Source organism: Apodemus sylvaticus, chromosome 13 (genome assembly GCF_947179515.1).
Source record: "Apodemus sylvaticus chromosome 13, mApoSyl1.1, whole genome shotgun sequence".
NCBI classification, from domain to species: Eukaryota; Metazoa; Chordata; class Mammalia; order Rodentia; family Muridae; genus Apodemus; species Apodemus sylvaticus.
Window position 1 is genome coordinate 12,337,617 of NC_067484.1, and position 18,538 is coordinate 12,356,154.

The window sequence follows — 18,538 nt, forward strand, 5'->3', positions numbered from 1 at the left end:
AGCTGATGAGCACATTTGTCAGTGTCAGAAGAGTGGAACAAGCAGAGAGGCTGGGAATCTGAAGGTCAGGGACAGGTATGGGTGAGCAAAGCACTGACCTAGAGGACTCAGGGTGGGAAGACTCAGAGCAGGAGAGGCAAAGGATATCACCTAGTTACAGCCTAGGGGTCTGTTTTGTTTTAATGTTTTCCTCCTGTGTAATCTTCATCCGTATCTCTGGCCTTTAGCCCCTGGTATGTAATGAAAAAATAAATAAATGTGATTGTGATAAATGCTTTTAGGTTATGAGTCATTGGCCATGAGCTAGAACTAAGCCCACAGAGTAATATTGTTTTATATGGGATTCTTTTCAGTACTTAATATATTTTCACCTCAATTTCTGTGCCCAATAAAATATGTTAGATGCTCTCTGGTCAGTTTGAAGATACCAAATTTGTAATATCTTTTCTTCCTTGACAAAAACATTTCAAATCTAGGACGGCGTGTTCTGTTGTTTGTGGCCGGACCAAGTTGGGTGTGCTCATAGTCCAGGCGTTAAGATCCAGCAGACTCCTGCATGATGATGTGCGTAGTCATTTTCACTCACTGTACAAACAATATTTCATCACCATACGTTAGGTAAAATTGAATGTTTTTCTCTAAGGACGACTAAATTGCAGCATGGTAATTTACAGACACTTTATCTGAGTATATTTACTTACACTGCACTTCCCTGTGCTCAGAACCAGCATGTGTGTCAGTGATACAGAACAGAGAGAACCACTCTCCCACCCTCAGTGCCTGCCTGCTGGCAGCTGCGCTGCTCCTCTAGCTGCCTCCCCCTGAGCGCATGCTGTCTAACGTGGCTGAGCAACACTGCAGGGCCTTGGACGTAATGTGATTTTTACTGAAACCCTAACACCACAGATATCTAGAAGTTGAGATGCAATGATCTTGGTGGTGTAGGTTTTTTCCCATGAGTCAGAACATGAAGAGACCCCTCACATTGATACACTACAACTTCAAAGATATTTTAATCTAAACCTCTTTATTATGTCCAAATTATTAGTCATAGACCTTGTTGCCCTCTCTGTCGAGAAGAAAAAACAAATTTTTAAGCTTCAGTGTAAGCAAGGTTTTGAAACCATCTAAGTTCATGAATTTAACTTCTAATTTTTCCTTTGCCATGTTGTAAATATTTTTAGTCACTAGAAATTAAGTTTTGCTAATATTTTGTATCACCTGTTTTATTGATCTAATGAATGAGATTCCCATGACATTTGTGGATATTGGTGAAATGCTATGCATGTAAGAAAAAGAAAAACTCACATGAGTCCTATCTAAAGTGTCCTCTTCCATACCACACCCAGAGTCAGTGTGAGCTAGCAAAGGTATGTGTTGCCTGGGCAGAATATAGGCATTAATTGAGCAACCATACAAAGAGATGTCCAGTTGCTTATAAGATGTATAAGGACAAAGCCTAATGTGTTTATCAGAGACAGCAGCAGTGTTATTTGAGTGGAAAGAACACAGGGAAGAGTTTCTGTGATCTTGAACTAACAGCAGATTGTTCTCAATAAATGATGACATCATACCTGAGTGATACAGGCATTTGTAATTAGCTCAGTATTGGCAAAATCGCTGACTACTTGAAGATGGGTAGTACAGTCTACAGCCAGCCTTCAGTGTCAGTGTAACCACAATTTTAAATACAATTGGCAGTGATGCTGGAATGAAAATTACCATTCCAACGTGTGTTATAAGTCACAGATCTCTCACAGAAGAATTCAGTTTCTCAAAACTGTGGATAAAAACCTTAAAAGAGGGCCCGATGTACCAAATTTAGTTTTAGGTGTGAAATTCTAAGCATGGAAATTTTAAGTATATGTACAATTTAAAAAAAAAAAACAAAAAAAAACAATGGGTTGAATCTCTTTGATACCCCCTCTCTTGTTGTTAAAACTAGGAGGCTAATAGGTGAAATCAAAGGCCGGATTCTCAGTACTATGCAACTTCATTGGAATCAATCACTAATATTTACCTGTCTTGAACTCTTCACCAGGGAAACAGTAGTGTCTTTAATAAAGTTATGCTGTGATAGATGTGGAACACTATCTCCTCGTTGCCAGTGTAGCAGTCACATTGAGAGCTTTGGCAGGGATGCTTCATGGGTATGTTGTCCTTTGGCATCATTGCTTTGTTTATTGTCCATCTCAGTAATTTTCCACCAGTTTGCCAATGGCCTGCGAAACCTCAGAGTTCCTTGCTTTCTCTCATGACTTAGAACCTGTCACATCCATACTCTTGCTGTGGGTTTTCCTGACAGGTTTTGCACAGGTGTAGCTCTTGGGTCAAATAGGCTCCTCTGTGAAGTATGCGTGCATGTGTGTCTGAGTCTGTGTGTGGCGCTACTGTTCCAATCTGTTATTTTAATCATGTGCTACTTAAAAATCTAAACTTAGATTTTCTATGTCTCGTACCCTTTGAGTGGATTTCCGGATACTATTTATTAGAGAGGTCTTTCTACCTATGCCCGACTCTGGCTATGATATTAACCTTTTGTAATGAAAATGCTCTGTCTTTCTGACACGTAGTATGCCCTTTTAGTTCTGCCGTTTGCCCATTTATTCATGGGCCGCTTTCCTAGTCCCTTTCAAATGGGAAATGCTGGCCCATTCATCCTTAGTAATCATGCTGAAGTTTTCAGTCCTTTTGATATTTAGGTTTTATTGGATGAATGTAGATTGTACCTTCTCTAACTGTATCTTAAATGATTGCCACTCAGAGGAATTAAGAGCTGCAAGGGGAGGAAAGTGCTGAGCCACAGACTAAGCTGAAGATGCAAACGTTCCCACCAGGCCCAGGCTCAGGACAGTGGCTGGGGTCCGCATTCATGGGGTAGTGACTTCTAGAAAAGGATCCACCCACAGTGGCCTTGATTGTGTTTGCATCAAGCAAACAAAGAGAAGGAGCAGCCAGCCTACCAAAGCCAGCTCTTATTTGTCCTTGGCTGGGTTCTAAAGGCTCAGGAAGAGAATATAACCTTTAGAAATGGAGTTGACATTACAGGATAAGCAGTGTTCATGCAGGCGTGGCTTCTGCTCTGCACAGAAATGTTTCTCCCCTAAAGGGTTCTCAGAGTCTAAACATACATTTTGATCACATATCACCTCAGTGGTCTGCATAAAGGTTCATTCATCTCAGCATTGTCTAGGTATTGTCTCAGCATTGTCTAGGTATTGTCTCAGCATTGTCTAGGCGTCCCTATTCCACTTCCTTTGCTTTACTTTTTCTTCTAAAATTGGACTCAAGGGAGTAAATACATTGAAGTATCTTCATTGAAATATGAGAAAACATATCTCTTTTGCTTTAGCTAAATATTTAGTTATTTGTTGTGTGACAGTCTTTTCCTGGGGAGATGCAGCACAGACTCTCCTTACCTCAGATAGAGAGCCCACAACAGACCACTGTACAGATACCTCCAAAGTCAGGCTTGGTGAACCAGGAAACTTTATTGTGGTCACATGGCAGGTTTGTACAGCAGGGGTTGCTTATGGCAACAGGAGTGGCTCAACTACTACTGCATTGCCAAAGCCCATCCCAGCATGGGTGGAGCTCAGAAGCTCACTGCGCTGCCCCCAGGCCGCCCTGGCCTTTGCAGGTGCTTCTGCTGGTCTGAGCTCCTTACAAGCAGAGTAGTGGTTCTCGACCCTCCACGCTTTAACACAGTTCCTGATGTTGTGGTGACCTCCAGCCGTAAAATTATTTTCACTGCTGTTTCTTAACTGTAATTTTGTAAAGTAGACTTTAAGTAATTAATAAAATGAAATTTTTAAAATTCATGAATAATAGTGTAAATATCTGTGTTTTCCGATGGTCTTAGGCAAGCCCTGTGAAATGGTCCAGGGGCCCTGACCCACAGATCGAGGACCTGTTCGGCTAGCCGCTGCGGCTTCCAGACTCCTCGGCTGGTGTCTGCTTCTTTGAGCTGACTAAACTTGGCTGGGAGTTGTTTCTGCAGCCTGGCCACTCTAAGAGTGACTGGCAGCTGTCTTTACTGCCCATCAATTCTGGAGAAGAGGCCTAAGGAATCCCGCCTTAGGAAGTTCTGAAGCTGTTTTGATTTCCTGTAGGTTTCTTATAAAATAGAATGTTTCAATTTCATTTAAAATTGAAACATACCAATATTTATAGATACCACTATGCTATTTTCTTATTAAGAAAAGCATAATTAAGTAGAACTGTAATATATGATGTTCTTGTATCAGTAGTTCCCTTACCAACATACAGCTACTTAAAGAAATAGTTGTGTTTTCATGTCTAAACTAAACACACTTAATAACTGATATGTAAAGTACAAAAGTAGACTTTAAATAATAAAATTATTTTTTAATACTTCATGAATCCGATTTTTATTTTAAGCTCTCCCATAGCTTAAAGATGATAAAGACATCATCACAGTGATGAGATGACCTCTTGCGATGCAGGAGACTGAGGAGCAGCCGTAGAGGAGAGACAACAGTTTAACAGGGTGAAGCGTCCCTAGAGAATTAGTGTTCCCACACCCTCCCTCACATCATTATGAAGGGGTAGGTGAACAGGGATTTATAGTAATGTTGTTTTAAATAAATGAAATCTGGGTTTTATTATTAGTTGATCTTTATATGTGTATAGGTTTCCGTGCAGTGTTTTTGATGCATGTATAGATGGTACTGTGCCTTGACTTCAGTTTCAGTATTTGAACTTTGGAGGCCACTTGGCTCAGCAGTTTCAGCATCAGTCTCACAAAATAAATGCAATGCTATCTGAGATCATCATATTATTAGTCATTTTAACAGGCACAGAGATGAGGTGTATATCCATCAGGAGGGATTATTTTAATAATGCTTACTCATGCCATGGACAGATACATAGCCATTTTTTAAAAAAATGTAGATATTTTAGATGTAGATATGTTGCTAAAACCATAGCATATGGCTGTATGCAAAAGGCAGCTTGCAGAATATTTTGACTACTATGATCATGCGTCTCTTAAAATGCAAGAAATGAAAATCTGTATATAAATATGTTTGAGCATAAACATACAATGATACCTACCAAATTGTTAATGATCCTACAACATAGATGATAAATAGCTGCTTTCTTGCTTTCTGTTTCTCTCTTTTCTTCCTTCTTTTTTCTTCCTTTCTTCCCTCTTTTATTATTTTATTGGTCATGAATAATAAATAACTTACTTAAGAACTTATTTAAAAAAATCTTTAACTGTTCCTTCTATAACTCCAGGTCTGAGAGTCTGTTTTTATTGTCTGTGCTGCTGAGAAAAAGCGATAGCCCAAAGAAATGCAAGCATTCCTATGTTTCCTACATTTTGCTGCTTTTTGTAACCAAAATAAAAAGCAATAAATGCTATTTAAACTACCTTAAACCTTTACAGAGTAGGAATTAGGGAGTTGGACTTCCTTTCTCCGGTGCACATGCATAGTAGAAACCTCATGGTGATGAAAAGCATCCACATTTGGGGCTAACCCTGATCTTTCTTTGGTGTGTGACTTTCCTGACTGTTGCTGGCTTTCAGTAATGTGCATGTGACATGGATAGAAACTAGACAGTCATGCCACGAGAACATGTGATCTCTGCTGCAGCTTCCACTGCCCTTCAGTGGGATAAATACATGAGTTCACTTGTTCACACAGGGCTCACATGTGAGCAGGCATGTATGATCACAGTCCTTATAGAGCTTGCAGCAAGAGAGACAAATGGCACAGGAGCCACAGAAACAGCTTTCAGTAGCAGCCAGGATGCCTGCTTGAGGACTGGGGCTTTCCTGGGGACCAGGGCATGAAAGAGCCTCCCAGGCTAGGTCCTGAAATGTCGGGGCCCAGTAAGGGCCCTAGGTATGCTGTGAGAGCACAGCCTTGGCGAGCTGGAGGAAGCCTGCAGATGAGGCTAAAGAGGCTCAGGGGGGCTGGGTTTGAACATGTGTTGAGAATTTTCTGCTATTTAAACAGGAAACCAGCAGGAGTTGATAACTGGGGAGTGGAGGACTCATGCCACTCAAAGGCGCTGCCCTTATAAGAATACTTAACTTCCCATAAAATCACTAAGCAAACAATAAACTCTGCAGCTTCAGAAAAATGTTTCTCCTAGTGTGCGCTAAGGTCACTCAGTGAAGAGTGCTTCTCTGGCTCACCGTATCCTTCCCCGCCCTCTGCTAGCTTAGTTCCTATGACAGCCCCACTAACTTGAGGACACTGCTCAGCTTTCTTTTACTCTGTTGTTTTTAACTGGGATACATAAGTCACATATGTGGAACCCACTTAGTACCATTGAGCACACTGACGAAGTGTTTTCTCATCTTAGCTCAGCGTTAGCTTTGGGTGGCCTGACCACAGGGAAGGGAATGGAAGAACTAGAGAGCTGCTTCTGTGCCCTAAGAGCTGGGTCAGGAGAGCGGGAGCCCTGCCTGACATCCATGGTGGCTCTGACCCTCACCTAGTGTCTTAGTTCTTTTGGAGCAGTTTCCTCTACGGATTTTCACAAAGCCTGCTAGTAGAGCCCGCCCTGTGTCTACACAGGCTGCACTGAGGAGCACAGTGCTGACTCTCTGATTCTCATCCTTACCGTAGCGTAAGTGAGGCTTGCAGACATGCGTAGTGTCCGCCTTTGAGTAGATGACTACTTTGTATGTGTTTCTTAGCAAGGGCACCCTCTCACAATATAAGCTGCCTACCCTTTGTTTCTTTTCATAGCAAAATAAGATCTGTAGATCTTGTTTGTTATTAAAAAACCTGTTAATCTACATTGATTTCTAATTTGTTCTGGATTCCTTAGCTGAGAAGCATAGTTCAGCACTGGCTGTTCTGTTACCTAACAATAGTTGATAAAGCTTCTATATTCAGAGTGTCACAGAAGGTTAGTGTTTATTGATTTTTATGCTGCTACAACTAGTGTAGTTTTGCTCTTAAAGATATATGGCCATCAGCAATGGAATCTGTGAAACTGAAGGATATGCACCTAATATTATTATAAACTATGCCGATATGCTAGATTTTAATAATAGCAGATACTTAGCTTAATACAAAAAAAGCTTTGAAAATGAACCTACCCCAAGGCTGAACTCATATGGAATGTTCTAATATGAAACACAAGAACAACATGTGAGAACGGGAAACTCCTTGCTTTTCGAATAGCCATCACATTTAGTCCCTTCTTCACTTAAGTATATACTATTGTTCTGAAAAGATGTTCTAGCCAGTGATGGCTGAAATTATGAACAATAAAGGGTTTGTTTCTGTAACAAAAAGTATATAATTAGCAGAAAAGGGAGGAAGACTGTGTTTGATTTTAAGGGAGTTTTAAAGAAACAGTGTGAGTGTCACAACAGTGCTCAGTACTATGCAAGGGGAAAATAGCTTAGTGCCTAAAATCTTGAATTCTTTCTCTGGTTGTGAATTGGAATTAAAATCACAAGTGCATTTTGTTTGCTTGTTTTTAAGTTTATCTCCATCTGTATTTCACTGGACAGGAATGTCATCCCTGCTTCACCCTCAATGTGAGCAGCATGAAGCATGTCTGTGTCTTTTCTTTCTTGGCAATATGTATAATTTGTATTTCTTAGTTTACTGAAACCATCCAGTAATTAACAAGTGAAATAAGACAACCTATTACTTGTTTTTATACATAAAGTATATAGAAGTTTCTTTGCCTTTAAGGTTGCATGGATTAAATTTAAACAATCAACCTCATTCTGAAACGTAATGAAAATGTTCATGTGGAAAGCATGTGTGTGCACATTCTTTCCCTTCCTCTTTCCTCCAGCAGCAGAATAGATTAAGTGTCTGATCAGTATGTTTTGAGACTATCTTGTCTACCTCTCATTTTCCAGTTGATGTTAAGCCTAACAGCATGTGCTGAACATTTTGTTTCTTGAAAAAAAAAAAAGTATGTTGCTTAGAAAACTGATATTTCCCCCAAAATACCATTTTTATATATGACAACTAAAATTCTAAAATTAAAAACAAATTAATTAAAAGATTCTAGAAATTGCTGGGCCACAGTGCAAAAGCCCGCTACGGTATAAAATGTTTGGTTGAGATTGACTTACAGGGTTGGGTTTTCCTTTCTAGGTGTCCGTGTCACATACACACACAGTTCTGTTGTCTTGATCTGTATCAAGCCTGTTCTTGAACTTTTTCTTTTCCTTTCTTAGTCAAGCAAGGTCTCATACCGACCATATAGTAATTTGAAATACTCTTTCTCAGGGTGTTAGTATTCAGGATGCTGTCCTTTTACTTCAGAGCAAGGCCTGGCCTTTGCAGCATTGTGACCTCTTGGCCGACTTCACTACCCACTGAACCTCTGGTGACAACTGACAGGCTTCCCTGGCACCCCCTCTCGTTTCTAAAATTACAGTGTTGCCACGGCTGCCCACTGGCATCCGTCCGACATACCCTCACCTCCAAATTAGTCATTCCCCAAAGTAATGGTTGTTCTGAGAAGATGGTGTTATGAGATTAATTAAATCAAGCTTTGATATCTAGGAGTATACATCAGAAAAACTACATTTATGTATTAAAAAAAGATTTTGTAAAAGAAGCAAAATAGAAATGGGGAAAGAACTGTCCGATGGAGGGACCCCAGAACTGAGCATGGTAAGGTGACTGGGTGGGTCTGCACATGGAGGGACCCCAGAACTGAGCGTGGCATCTTAAAGGAAGATGGAGTGTTACAGTCAGGAAGTCTGTAGGAGTCTAATACCTGTGGAATTTATTCTCTGCTCTGTCCTCAGAATAAACAAAAGCAAGTCCTTAGAAGCAAGCTCTGTGCATGCTTGACTTGGTATTTAGTAATGAAATTTACTACCTTAAGAGTGGTAATCTATGAGTTATAAGAACTTGCAGGCCAACAGAGATAAAATATTATAATCCTATTTTAAATTGCTTCATTTGCTCATTTACTTGTTCCTTTACTTTATATGTGTTTTAATTTTAAATGAAACATTTTAAAATTGTAACTGCAAAACTTCGTTGCCTGAAGTTTCTATGCTTTTGTTCTCTGTCATCAGACTGAATCTGAAAACACGGCATAGCTTCAGTGATTGACTTGAACTCAGAGTTAAGTTCGTGAAACTCAGTGAAAATGTGATAATAAAAACAGTTTTTTAAAAATAAAACTGACAGTAAGAACAAAGTAGCCTGGGCAACAACAATAGTTGTTTGTAAGCTTTGTCCTGGAAAATGTAATTCGTGGTATGTTTGAGAACTGGAGTTTTAAGGGATGTTTTAATGAATTCTTCTTGAATTTAAAAATAAGTTTAAAAATGTAAAGTGAGAAACTTCAGTTAACTTGTCCTTATAGCTCTCAAAAGAGTTGTGTTTTGGTGTTTTTGGTTTTGGTTTTGTTTTAATTAAAAAACAAAAACCTTTTGTTCTGCTCCTCAAAGGGAAGGCTTGGCAGTCCTGTGTTAATCTAGTCATTTGACTTGAAGCAGGTCACCTCTGTGGGGAAAGCTGGCCGAGACTGCCCCTGTCAGTTTATAATCTTGGAGGGCAGGACTACCTCCCTGGCTCTCAGACAAGCTGCTTCTTCCTGTGTGGTTTCCTGCTTTCAGTTTTTTTCTCTTGTCAGTGAGCAGTGTAGCCTAATTTTAGCTGAAATAATTACTGGTTCTATGTGACCAGGCAGAATTTAAAATATTGTTAAGAAAAGTCCAGAGTCCTTCTGTTTTTCTGTAACCATTTCAGCTGAGCTGTTTTCCGAATTACAACTTGGTGGGAAATTCAGAGGACCAGCTGTCGCAGAGCTGATTTTAACAGAGCATATACAGAGCTCTTCAGTAGGGTTGAGGTAAAATGGGTTATGTAAGCTTTAACTGATTCTAAAACTCCTTCCTCCCATATGAAGGGCTGGGAGCCCGGTCGGGCTGCAGTGCAGGGTGCACACCTAGCACCCACCGACAGAGAACAGAGTGGCACAGTGACAGCCTCTCCCACTCTCTGGCTGAGTGCGTCTTGGTGACAGGGCTAAGCAGCAGTGCCACCCTCTGGGTCTGGGCCACCACTAGGTCAGCCCTTTTCCACCATGAAAGGATGCAAGCACAGACAGAGAGAGAGAGGCAGGCAGCCCCCTGTGGACCCAGCAGTGTTACTGTGAGGATGACCCCTGAACTGGCCCGCTGGCGCTCATGCCTTCGCTCCTAGGCTGGGGTGGGGGTGCAGGTGGGGGTGGACAGGGAGTCACCCCTTGTCTGTGCCTTTCTTTCTCTTTCTCTCCTTTCTTTCCCCAGCTCTTATGACCCCCTCAGCCCCCTCCCCCCTTTTTTATTTTCTTTTACAAAAAACACAGAAAAGTGCTATAAATTCACACCCACAAAACTGAGGGTCAAAAAGCAGATGCCTGAGAGGGAAAATAATGAAATCCCTGGCTGAGGGTGAAGCCCAGCACTGCTGTCTCTGGGCAGCGGTAGAGAGAGCCCTCACAAGGGTGACGTTACTTTTCAGAAACTGTTATTTTCTTAAAGAACACAACTTTTCTTCCTCTCTTCTTCATGTGTCAGCCTCTGCGGTTTATCAAGAGGATGATTTCTTTGCTCACTAGTTTATTGAATGGGAGCTTTCTTTCACCTAGTGGCTAGTTTGCGGTTTTACTTCATTTTCATTTAACAAGAAAACTATGCTCTGCCGGTGTGTTTTGTATGACTTGCCATTTATTATTAAGTTCACCTACATGTGTCTTCGTTACTCAGCTTACACAATTTATTTGTAAAAATGTCCAGATGCTAGTCTTCATCTGACTAGCTTCTCTGACAGAAATCTTTTGTGTCTGGAGACACTTTTACAGATTCAACATGGTCAGCATTATTAGTCTACCTGTGACCTGAAATCCCAACAATGGCAAATTAATTTATCATTTTCATGTCACTCAGAAATGTTTTATTTGCATTTATGAAAGTTATATATCTAAGAAAATAAATTATGTTTTATGTAACCTAACCCATTGTAACTATATTTTATTAAACCTAAGGAATTTCAAGTTCATATTTGGAGAGAAGGAGAAGATATATGTTACAAGACTATCTAGGTTTTAAAGCAAATGTATAACTATTTACCAAGTGCTACTGTGCACTAGTGTAGAACAAGCACATGGAAAGGCTGGGGGCTCACGGAAAAGCGACCAGCAGTTACAATGTGGCCTTCAGAGACTCAGACCAGGATCCAAATTAAAGTCAGGCCGAGGTAGCAAAAGGAGTTAACATATCAGTTAAGCTGTTTTGTGTGAGGGCTTTATCTCCCTATGCAAATCACAGAGCTAGGAGCAGAGTAAGAGAAAGAGGCATGGACCAGGGGAGGCAAACAGCAACCACTGACCTGGGCTGCTGCCTATTGTGCTGACTTTAGAACAGATGGGAAATAAGTAGGTTAGATCTACAGTGGATTGTGTGGCTAATGGCAGAATTTCAGAAACAGTACAGGAGAGGCCATTTGTGTATCTCCTGCCAGTGCATTTCTGCTCAGCACAGGTTTGAAATCAGACACTTAAAGGGCCATCTACGCTAGCAGCAGCACAGGCATAATGGTTAATGAAAGCAGCGTTATTAGGAAGAAGCTGGTGCGTCTGGAAACCACTGCCGTTATTACCAGGGTCAAGGGAGCTTCTTATTCTTGTTATGATTAACTTTCCAGGAATATGAAATAAATGGACTAAACATTGAAAATGACCTTGCTGACTCCTGTGTGATAGAGCCTACCATAATCTGTGAATTTTCACCTGATCCTAGACTGCACCTCTAATTCACTGCTAACCTCTTTACCTGCCTGTCTCCTCTGAGACTATGAGAAAAAAACAAAGCCCCTGCCTGCACCTATGTCCTTCAAAAGCAGCTTTGGAGAGGGCGTGTGGATTCATAGCTTGAGAAGACTCACAAGATACCTGTGACGTGTACAAGGCCCGGTATTTGATTCCCAATAACTCACAATACATGCATTTGTTAACATACGTGTGACAGACAGACTTGTTTACGTTATATAATGACTAAACTTGGGTCCTCAGGTAACAGTGTACATTGTAAGAGCTTGTGACCTGTCAGCAAAGCATCACATGGCTGTTCTTGGACAGAGTCCTCTGCATGTATTAGTGTATCTGAAAACAGGATTAATACAAACCATGCACTCCAGGAGCATAGCCTTAGTGCGGTGGAGAGACATACTCGATCTTATTGGCATGGTTCATGTTCTTGAATTCTCCCTCAGAAATTTAGAATGCTATTACTTCCTCTCCCCAAAAAGAGAAAGACCAAACTACCTGCAGGTTGTGACTGATTGTTTTCATCCTAATGGCAGTAGAAGACCACCCGAGACAAACATGAAATAGCTTCATAGTACACGTTGTCCAAGAAGCACTAAGCACAGTTCCCTCGATGCCACCCAGAATGGCAGGCGCATGGGAGAGATTCCGGAGTCCTCCTCAGGACGCCGCTGTGCCCGGGCAGCACTCCTGCTTGATGACCACAGAAGTATATAGCTGGCATCTTCCTAAGAACGGCAGCTGAGAACAAGTCAGCAGTGGCTCCCTTGACTCGCTGGCATATTCGTTCTTCACATGACTTAAAATAGTGAGTGAGATGGAAGTCAGTGGGTTCTCAGATGCTCAGTGAATAGTGGCAATGATTTCAGGATTTCTGCTGTTTACATAGAAATTATAGCCATCCTCAAAACAGTGCAAGTCTTACTCAGGGGTCTCTTGGGGTATAGAAATGAGTGTGGAGCAGGGCCAGCAGAAGGAAATGATATTTGGGTGCTGTGTTGGCAACCAGGGAAGGAGGAGGCCTTGAGGCCCTTTGTGATATCACTGGCATGCCCTCACTGTTATAAAGATCTGTCATTGTTGTTTCTTACAAGCCACCATAGCAGCCTTGCACCATTTTCCTGAGAGCTTCTTGGGGTGTCATAATGTCTCTTCTTTCCTTGTGCATTAAGAAGCTTTGGAAACAGCCCTCAGAACCCAGGGCAATCTCCCATTTTTTTGCTAATGGGAATACTCTGAACGTACACTTCCTGCTCTCTCACCTGACTCTCCAGGGTTTTCATACTTTTAACAGGATATGGTTTTAATGAGGCTTCTAGAAGCTTTAGAAACTTCTTTAATGATTTTGTTTTGACCTTTTACCACTGCCTTTGCTGAGCCTGAATTGATTGTCTACACTGGAAATTTGCTAGCACCATACGAATTTTAATATTTTCACATGCAACTTTTTCCCCTTTCCTTGATTCTGGAATGGCACATACTGAGGATTACGATGAAAAGCAAAGGGATAATAATCTTCCCTCCCTGCCTCCCTCCCTCCCTCTCTCCCTCCCTCCCTCTCTCCCTCCCTCCAGCAGCAGCTCAGTCAGTACCCAAGAGTCTGTGTCACCTCTTTGTTAAGAACAGCAACGAGGATTCCCAGGAGGTGCTAAACATCTAAACTTGCCCAGATTTTCATTCCCTTTAATGGCAAGAGCATTTAAGTAGAGCCCAGCAGGAATATTTACTGGCCACAGTCATCTGTAAGCAGTGGAGTCCCTACGAGGCCCTTGAACAGGAATAAGTAAGGCCAGGGTGATGTGGGCCAGGCTGGCTGTCCTCACTGCCCTTTGATTCTGAACTACTCATTCTCCAGTGACTTAGCCACTGAGTTAAGTTGACTGAACACTTCTAGCATGGCGTTCTGGGAAAGGAGCAAACCCTCAGTAAGCCATCATACGCCACTTCCTTCTGTCGCCATGCCTTCCTGTTGACTGGATGACTGTATCAGATACTCTTCTTGATCACCATCATAATTTCCCTTCATGTTTTAACTTCCAGGAAAACCTTAAAATATACCATTCTTTTATACCCTTCCTTTTTTCCACATTTCCTCCATTGTTGAGATTTTTAATGTATGGATTCATTTCTTCGGCACTGAATACTTTTAGCTTATATAAAGCTTTTCATCTAAATTTTTATTTGTGATTCATTTTCATAACATATTTAGTATATTTATAGATACTAATTTTCAGAACTAAACCGTTTTCCTAAAATAAAAAGTAAATAGTTCCTACCAAGCTTAGTAGCACAGGGCCATAGTCCTAGCTGCTTAGGATGCTGAGGCAGACGGATGAGAAAGTCAAGACAAGCCTGGACCACAGAGCAAGCTCACCTCAAGCCTCGGCAGCTGTGAGACCTCGTCCCAAATCAGAAGTAAAAGGAGGCCCAAAGGCATAGGTCACACTCAAGGCCTGAGTTTCAGTTCTCACTGCCACATAAGAAAGGGGGCATAGAAGAAGAAATGAAAATTTTCGTATCACTTTTTTTTAATTAGTGATAGAAATACCAAGTACAACTGAGGAATAGGGCGATTCTACAGCATTCAGTGGAGGGAGGGAAGGAAGACAGTAACACTGGAAAATGTTTCATGGTAGTTAACAACAGTTCAGGAACACATAGTTAACAGTTTTCCAAACTCAGCTCAGATCATAGACAGCTAATGGCCAGAAAATGAGTACAATCTTGCCATTGCCAGGAAGATTCTTATTGAGAGCTGGAATTCCCAATGAAACATCTTGCCTGCCTGCTGGGCCTGCCCTTCCCTGTTCGCAGTCACGGTATAGGTAGTATCCTGTGGTCCTGCATGAACACTTCATGTGTTCAGTGCAGCTCAAATGTTAGGCATTCCTGAGAGCTGTCAGGGTCAGAGTCTTGCTTTCTTATGTTACTGTTGCCCTGTTTTAGAAAGTTGAGGCTGAACAGATGATAGCATAGCAGTTAAGAACATGTACATGCTCTTGCAAGTTCAGTTCCCAGTTCCCACGTGAGGCTGCTCACAAGGGTTTTTATTTCCAACTCCAGGAATACCATGTCTATGGCTCCACAGTTACCTGTACTCACGCTGAGACACACATTCCTCCCCCTCTCTCTAATAATTAAAATTAAAATAGATATTTTAGAAAATATTTAGTTAGAGGAGTTGAGTTCATTTAGAAGTTGTTTCCTATGTAGACCCATAGTAGAAACGTAGGTCCTTTATTCAGCTCACTGTATTTTAAGTCCATATAGAAAATCTCATTGCAAAATGAAAACCCTGGCAGTGAGACAGGGACAGCTGTCCCAGCTTCCTGTTTCAGATCCCCACTTCTTCCTGTCATCTGGCTCACAAGTCTGTCACCACTGTGGTAAATATTTTCTTCTGGTAGCTTCTATTTTGTCCTTGCTGATCTTAGTCTATAACCCCAAACTCAGTGTACATGTCTGCTAACAACACACACTCCATGATAAGTCCATGCATGTATCCTGAGATGATAACTGGTGGCCTGCTTGTTCATAGCTCTTTCTGAAGCCTTCTTCTCTGCCTATATTTTTTATGTTTTTTTAAAACTTATGACTCCAAAATTACCTTTTATCTAATTTCTTTAGTGATACTACCATTTCTCCTGTATAGTGTATAAATACTGGCTTTATGCTGTACTTGTGTGTGGCCAACATGATACACCTAAAGGTTATGCAGACAGTAAGGTCTTGGGGCAAGGGCACAACGTGCATGGGTGGCTTGCTATTTAACACAGTGATTGGAAACAGGAAAAAATGTGTCCTGGACAAGAAGGTAGTATAGGGTAAAAGTGGTGTTCCTCTCAGGATCCCAGCCCTATGACTTCCTGGCCTCATCCTCCTTTTGAGAGCCTGCTGAGCTGCTCAGCCATCCTGCTATGAGTATTTGGAAGGCCTGTTAGATATGGGATCTGTTGGATGAACTAATTCGTGATTAAGGACTGCTAGTGCTTCGCTTTCTGGTTAAAGATCTGCTTGTCGCCTATCACCATTACATACCCAAGTGACAGCTACTTGTCATTGCTGCTGCACGGATCCACCAGCCCACAGTGAGAGCATTGTGCATCCCACACAGGCCTCCATCTGCTGCTCTTCTGTGTCTGAGCTCTCAGTGGAGTCTAGCTGCCTTTCCTGTAACTTTCCTTTCACATCCATAGATGAGATTTTATTCTTTTTAATAAAGGCTTACTGAAACATTTACTATTAGACAAGGAAAGTATCATTTATTTTCATACTTTTTTTTTCTAATTAGGTCTTACCATGTTACGCAGCTGGGCTCAAATTCACATCCATAGCAACAGAACATGTCCAGGCACTGATACAAACACCTGGGGTATGATAACCAATGCAAAGAAACCCTGTAGTAGAGAATGATTTTGATCAATTTTCAGTGTTTTAGAGTGTTACTATACAAAAATAAAATCATTTGCTCCAGTGATGTCTGATTTTCATACTTTAAGATGTGGGAGGGTGTGGAAGCTGTGCAGTGCTGTCCTGTGGTCCACTGACAATGTCAGAAGCACCTTTCTTACTGTGTGCCCTTACCAACGTAGTCACTGACAGGTTCTTATCTGGTCACTCTATTGTTGCTCTGATGAAATGCCATGAGCCAAAGCAACTTCAGGAAGACAGGCTTTATTTTAGTGTATGGCTCCAAAGGGACGAAGTCCTCACGTCCTGGGGGTCGCTGGCAGCCGAAGGTGCTGCTCCTAAGTTATCTGCACACTATAAGCAGAGTGAGAGAGTAGAGAGTGGTGAGATTCTATAAACCCTCAAAGCACACTCCGTCTGCGCTGCATCCTTCCAGCAAGGCTCTGCTTTACAAAGCTTCCCTACGGAGAGACAGTAAGTAGGGACGTGTGAGCCTGGCTGGGGGGAGAGGGAAGGGATACTTATCGTTCAGACCACACAATGGATGTGCTTGATGATATTTTCAGATAGATTTTCTGCCACATTAAAAGTTCTTATGCCTTCCTTATATTTTGTTCAAACCCTAATATTACTAGGAACTACTCAAGTTATTTTAAAATAGACCTTTTTTATATTTAAGCAAATATATAAAAATACTTAGAATATTTTGCATGGTTATAGAAGCTAATTTAAAACATATTATCTTATGCAGTAGTCTTAAACCTTCTTAGCAAGAACTATTAATTGGTTGAGTTTTTTGTTTTTGTTTTGTTGTGTTTTGGGGGGTTTTTTGGTTTTGGTTTTTTTGGGGGGGTCTGGGTTGAAAAAGTTACATAGTACTTTGCTAACATTTGGAATTTCTGGTGGCATATATTTAAGTGCTGTTGAAATGGTTACTATTTTGCCACATGTATGTTTTTTACTGGGTCTTGTTTTTAAATGGTTTTATAAAAAGAAAAAACTATCATTAAAAATTGCCTCATTATAGGTTATATTAAATGTATTTGATTCAACGCAATACCCATCAAAATCCCAACTCAATTCTTCATAGAATTAGAAAGAGCAATTCTCAAATTCATCTGGAATAACAAAAAACCCAGTATAGCTAAAACTATTCTCAACAACAAAAGAAATTCTGGGGGAATCAGTATCCCTGACCTCAACCAATACTACAGAGCAATAGTGTTAAAAACTGCATGGTATTGGTACAGTGACAGGCAGGCGGATCAATGGAACAGGATTGAAGATCCAGAAATGAACCCACACACCTATGGCCACTTGATCCTCAACAAAGGGGCTGAAAACATCCAATGGAAAAAAGATAGCCTTTTCAACAAATGGTGCTGGTTCAACTGAAGGTCAGCATGAAGAAGATTGGGAATTGATCCATCCTTGTCTCCTTGTACTAAGCTCAACTCCAAATGGATCAAGGACCTCCACATAAAGCCAGACACTCTGAAGCTAATAGAAAAGAAACTGGGGAAGACCCTTGAGGACATCGGTACAGGGGGAAAGTTCCTGAACAAAACACCAATAGCTTATGCTCTAAGATCAAGAATTGACAAATGGGACCTCATAAAATTACAAAGTTTCTGTAAAGCAAAGGACACCATCAAAGGGACAAATCGGCAACTAACAAATTGGGAAAAGATCTTCACCAACCCTACATCACATAGAGGGCTAATATCCAATATATACAAAGAACTCAAGAAGTTAGACCCCAGAAAATCAAATAGCCCTATTAAAAAATGGGGTACAGAGTTAAACAAAGAATCTCACCTGAAGAACTTCGGATGGCAGAGAAACATCTTAAAAAATGCTCACCTTCACTAGTCATCAGGGAAATGCAAATCAAAACAACCCTGAGATTTCACCTTATACCAGTCAGAATGGCTAAGATTAAAAACTCAGGAGACAGCAGATGTTGGCGAGGATGTGGAGAAAGAGGAACATTCCTCCACTGCTGGTGGAGTTGCAAATTAGTACAACCACTCTGGAAATCAGTCTGGCGGTTCCTCAGAAAACTGGGCATGTCACTTCCGAAAGATCGTGCTATACTACTCCTGGGCATATACCCAGAGGATTCCTCACAATGTAATAAGGATATATGCTCCACTATGTTCATAGCAGCCCTATTTATAATAGCCAGAAGCTGGAAAGAACCCAGGTATCCCTCAACAGAAGAATGGATGCAAAAAATGTGGTATATATACACAATTCAGCCATTAGAAACAATGAATTCATGAAATTCTTAGGCAAATGGATGGGGCTGGAGAACATCATACTAAGTGAGGTAACGCAGTCTCAA

General features: G+C 41.1%; 1 protein-coding gene across 1 annotated transcript in view; it reads left to right on the forward strand.

Moving 5' to 3' along the window:
• The window catches only part of Znf407 (zinc finger protein 407), a 395,230-nt gene that overhangs the window by 295,446 nt on the left and 81,246 nt on the right, over nucleotides 1–18,538 (forward strand). The gene's annotated exons all lie outside the window — the stretch shown is intronic.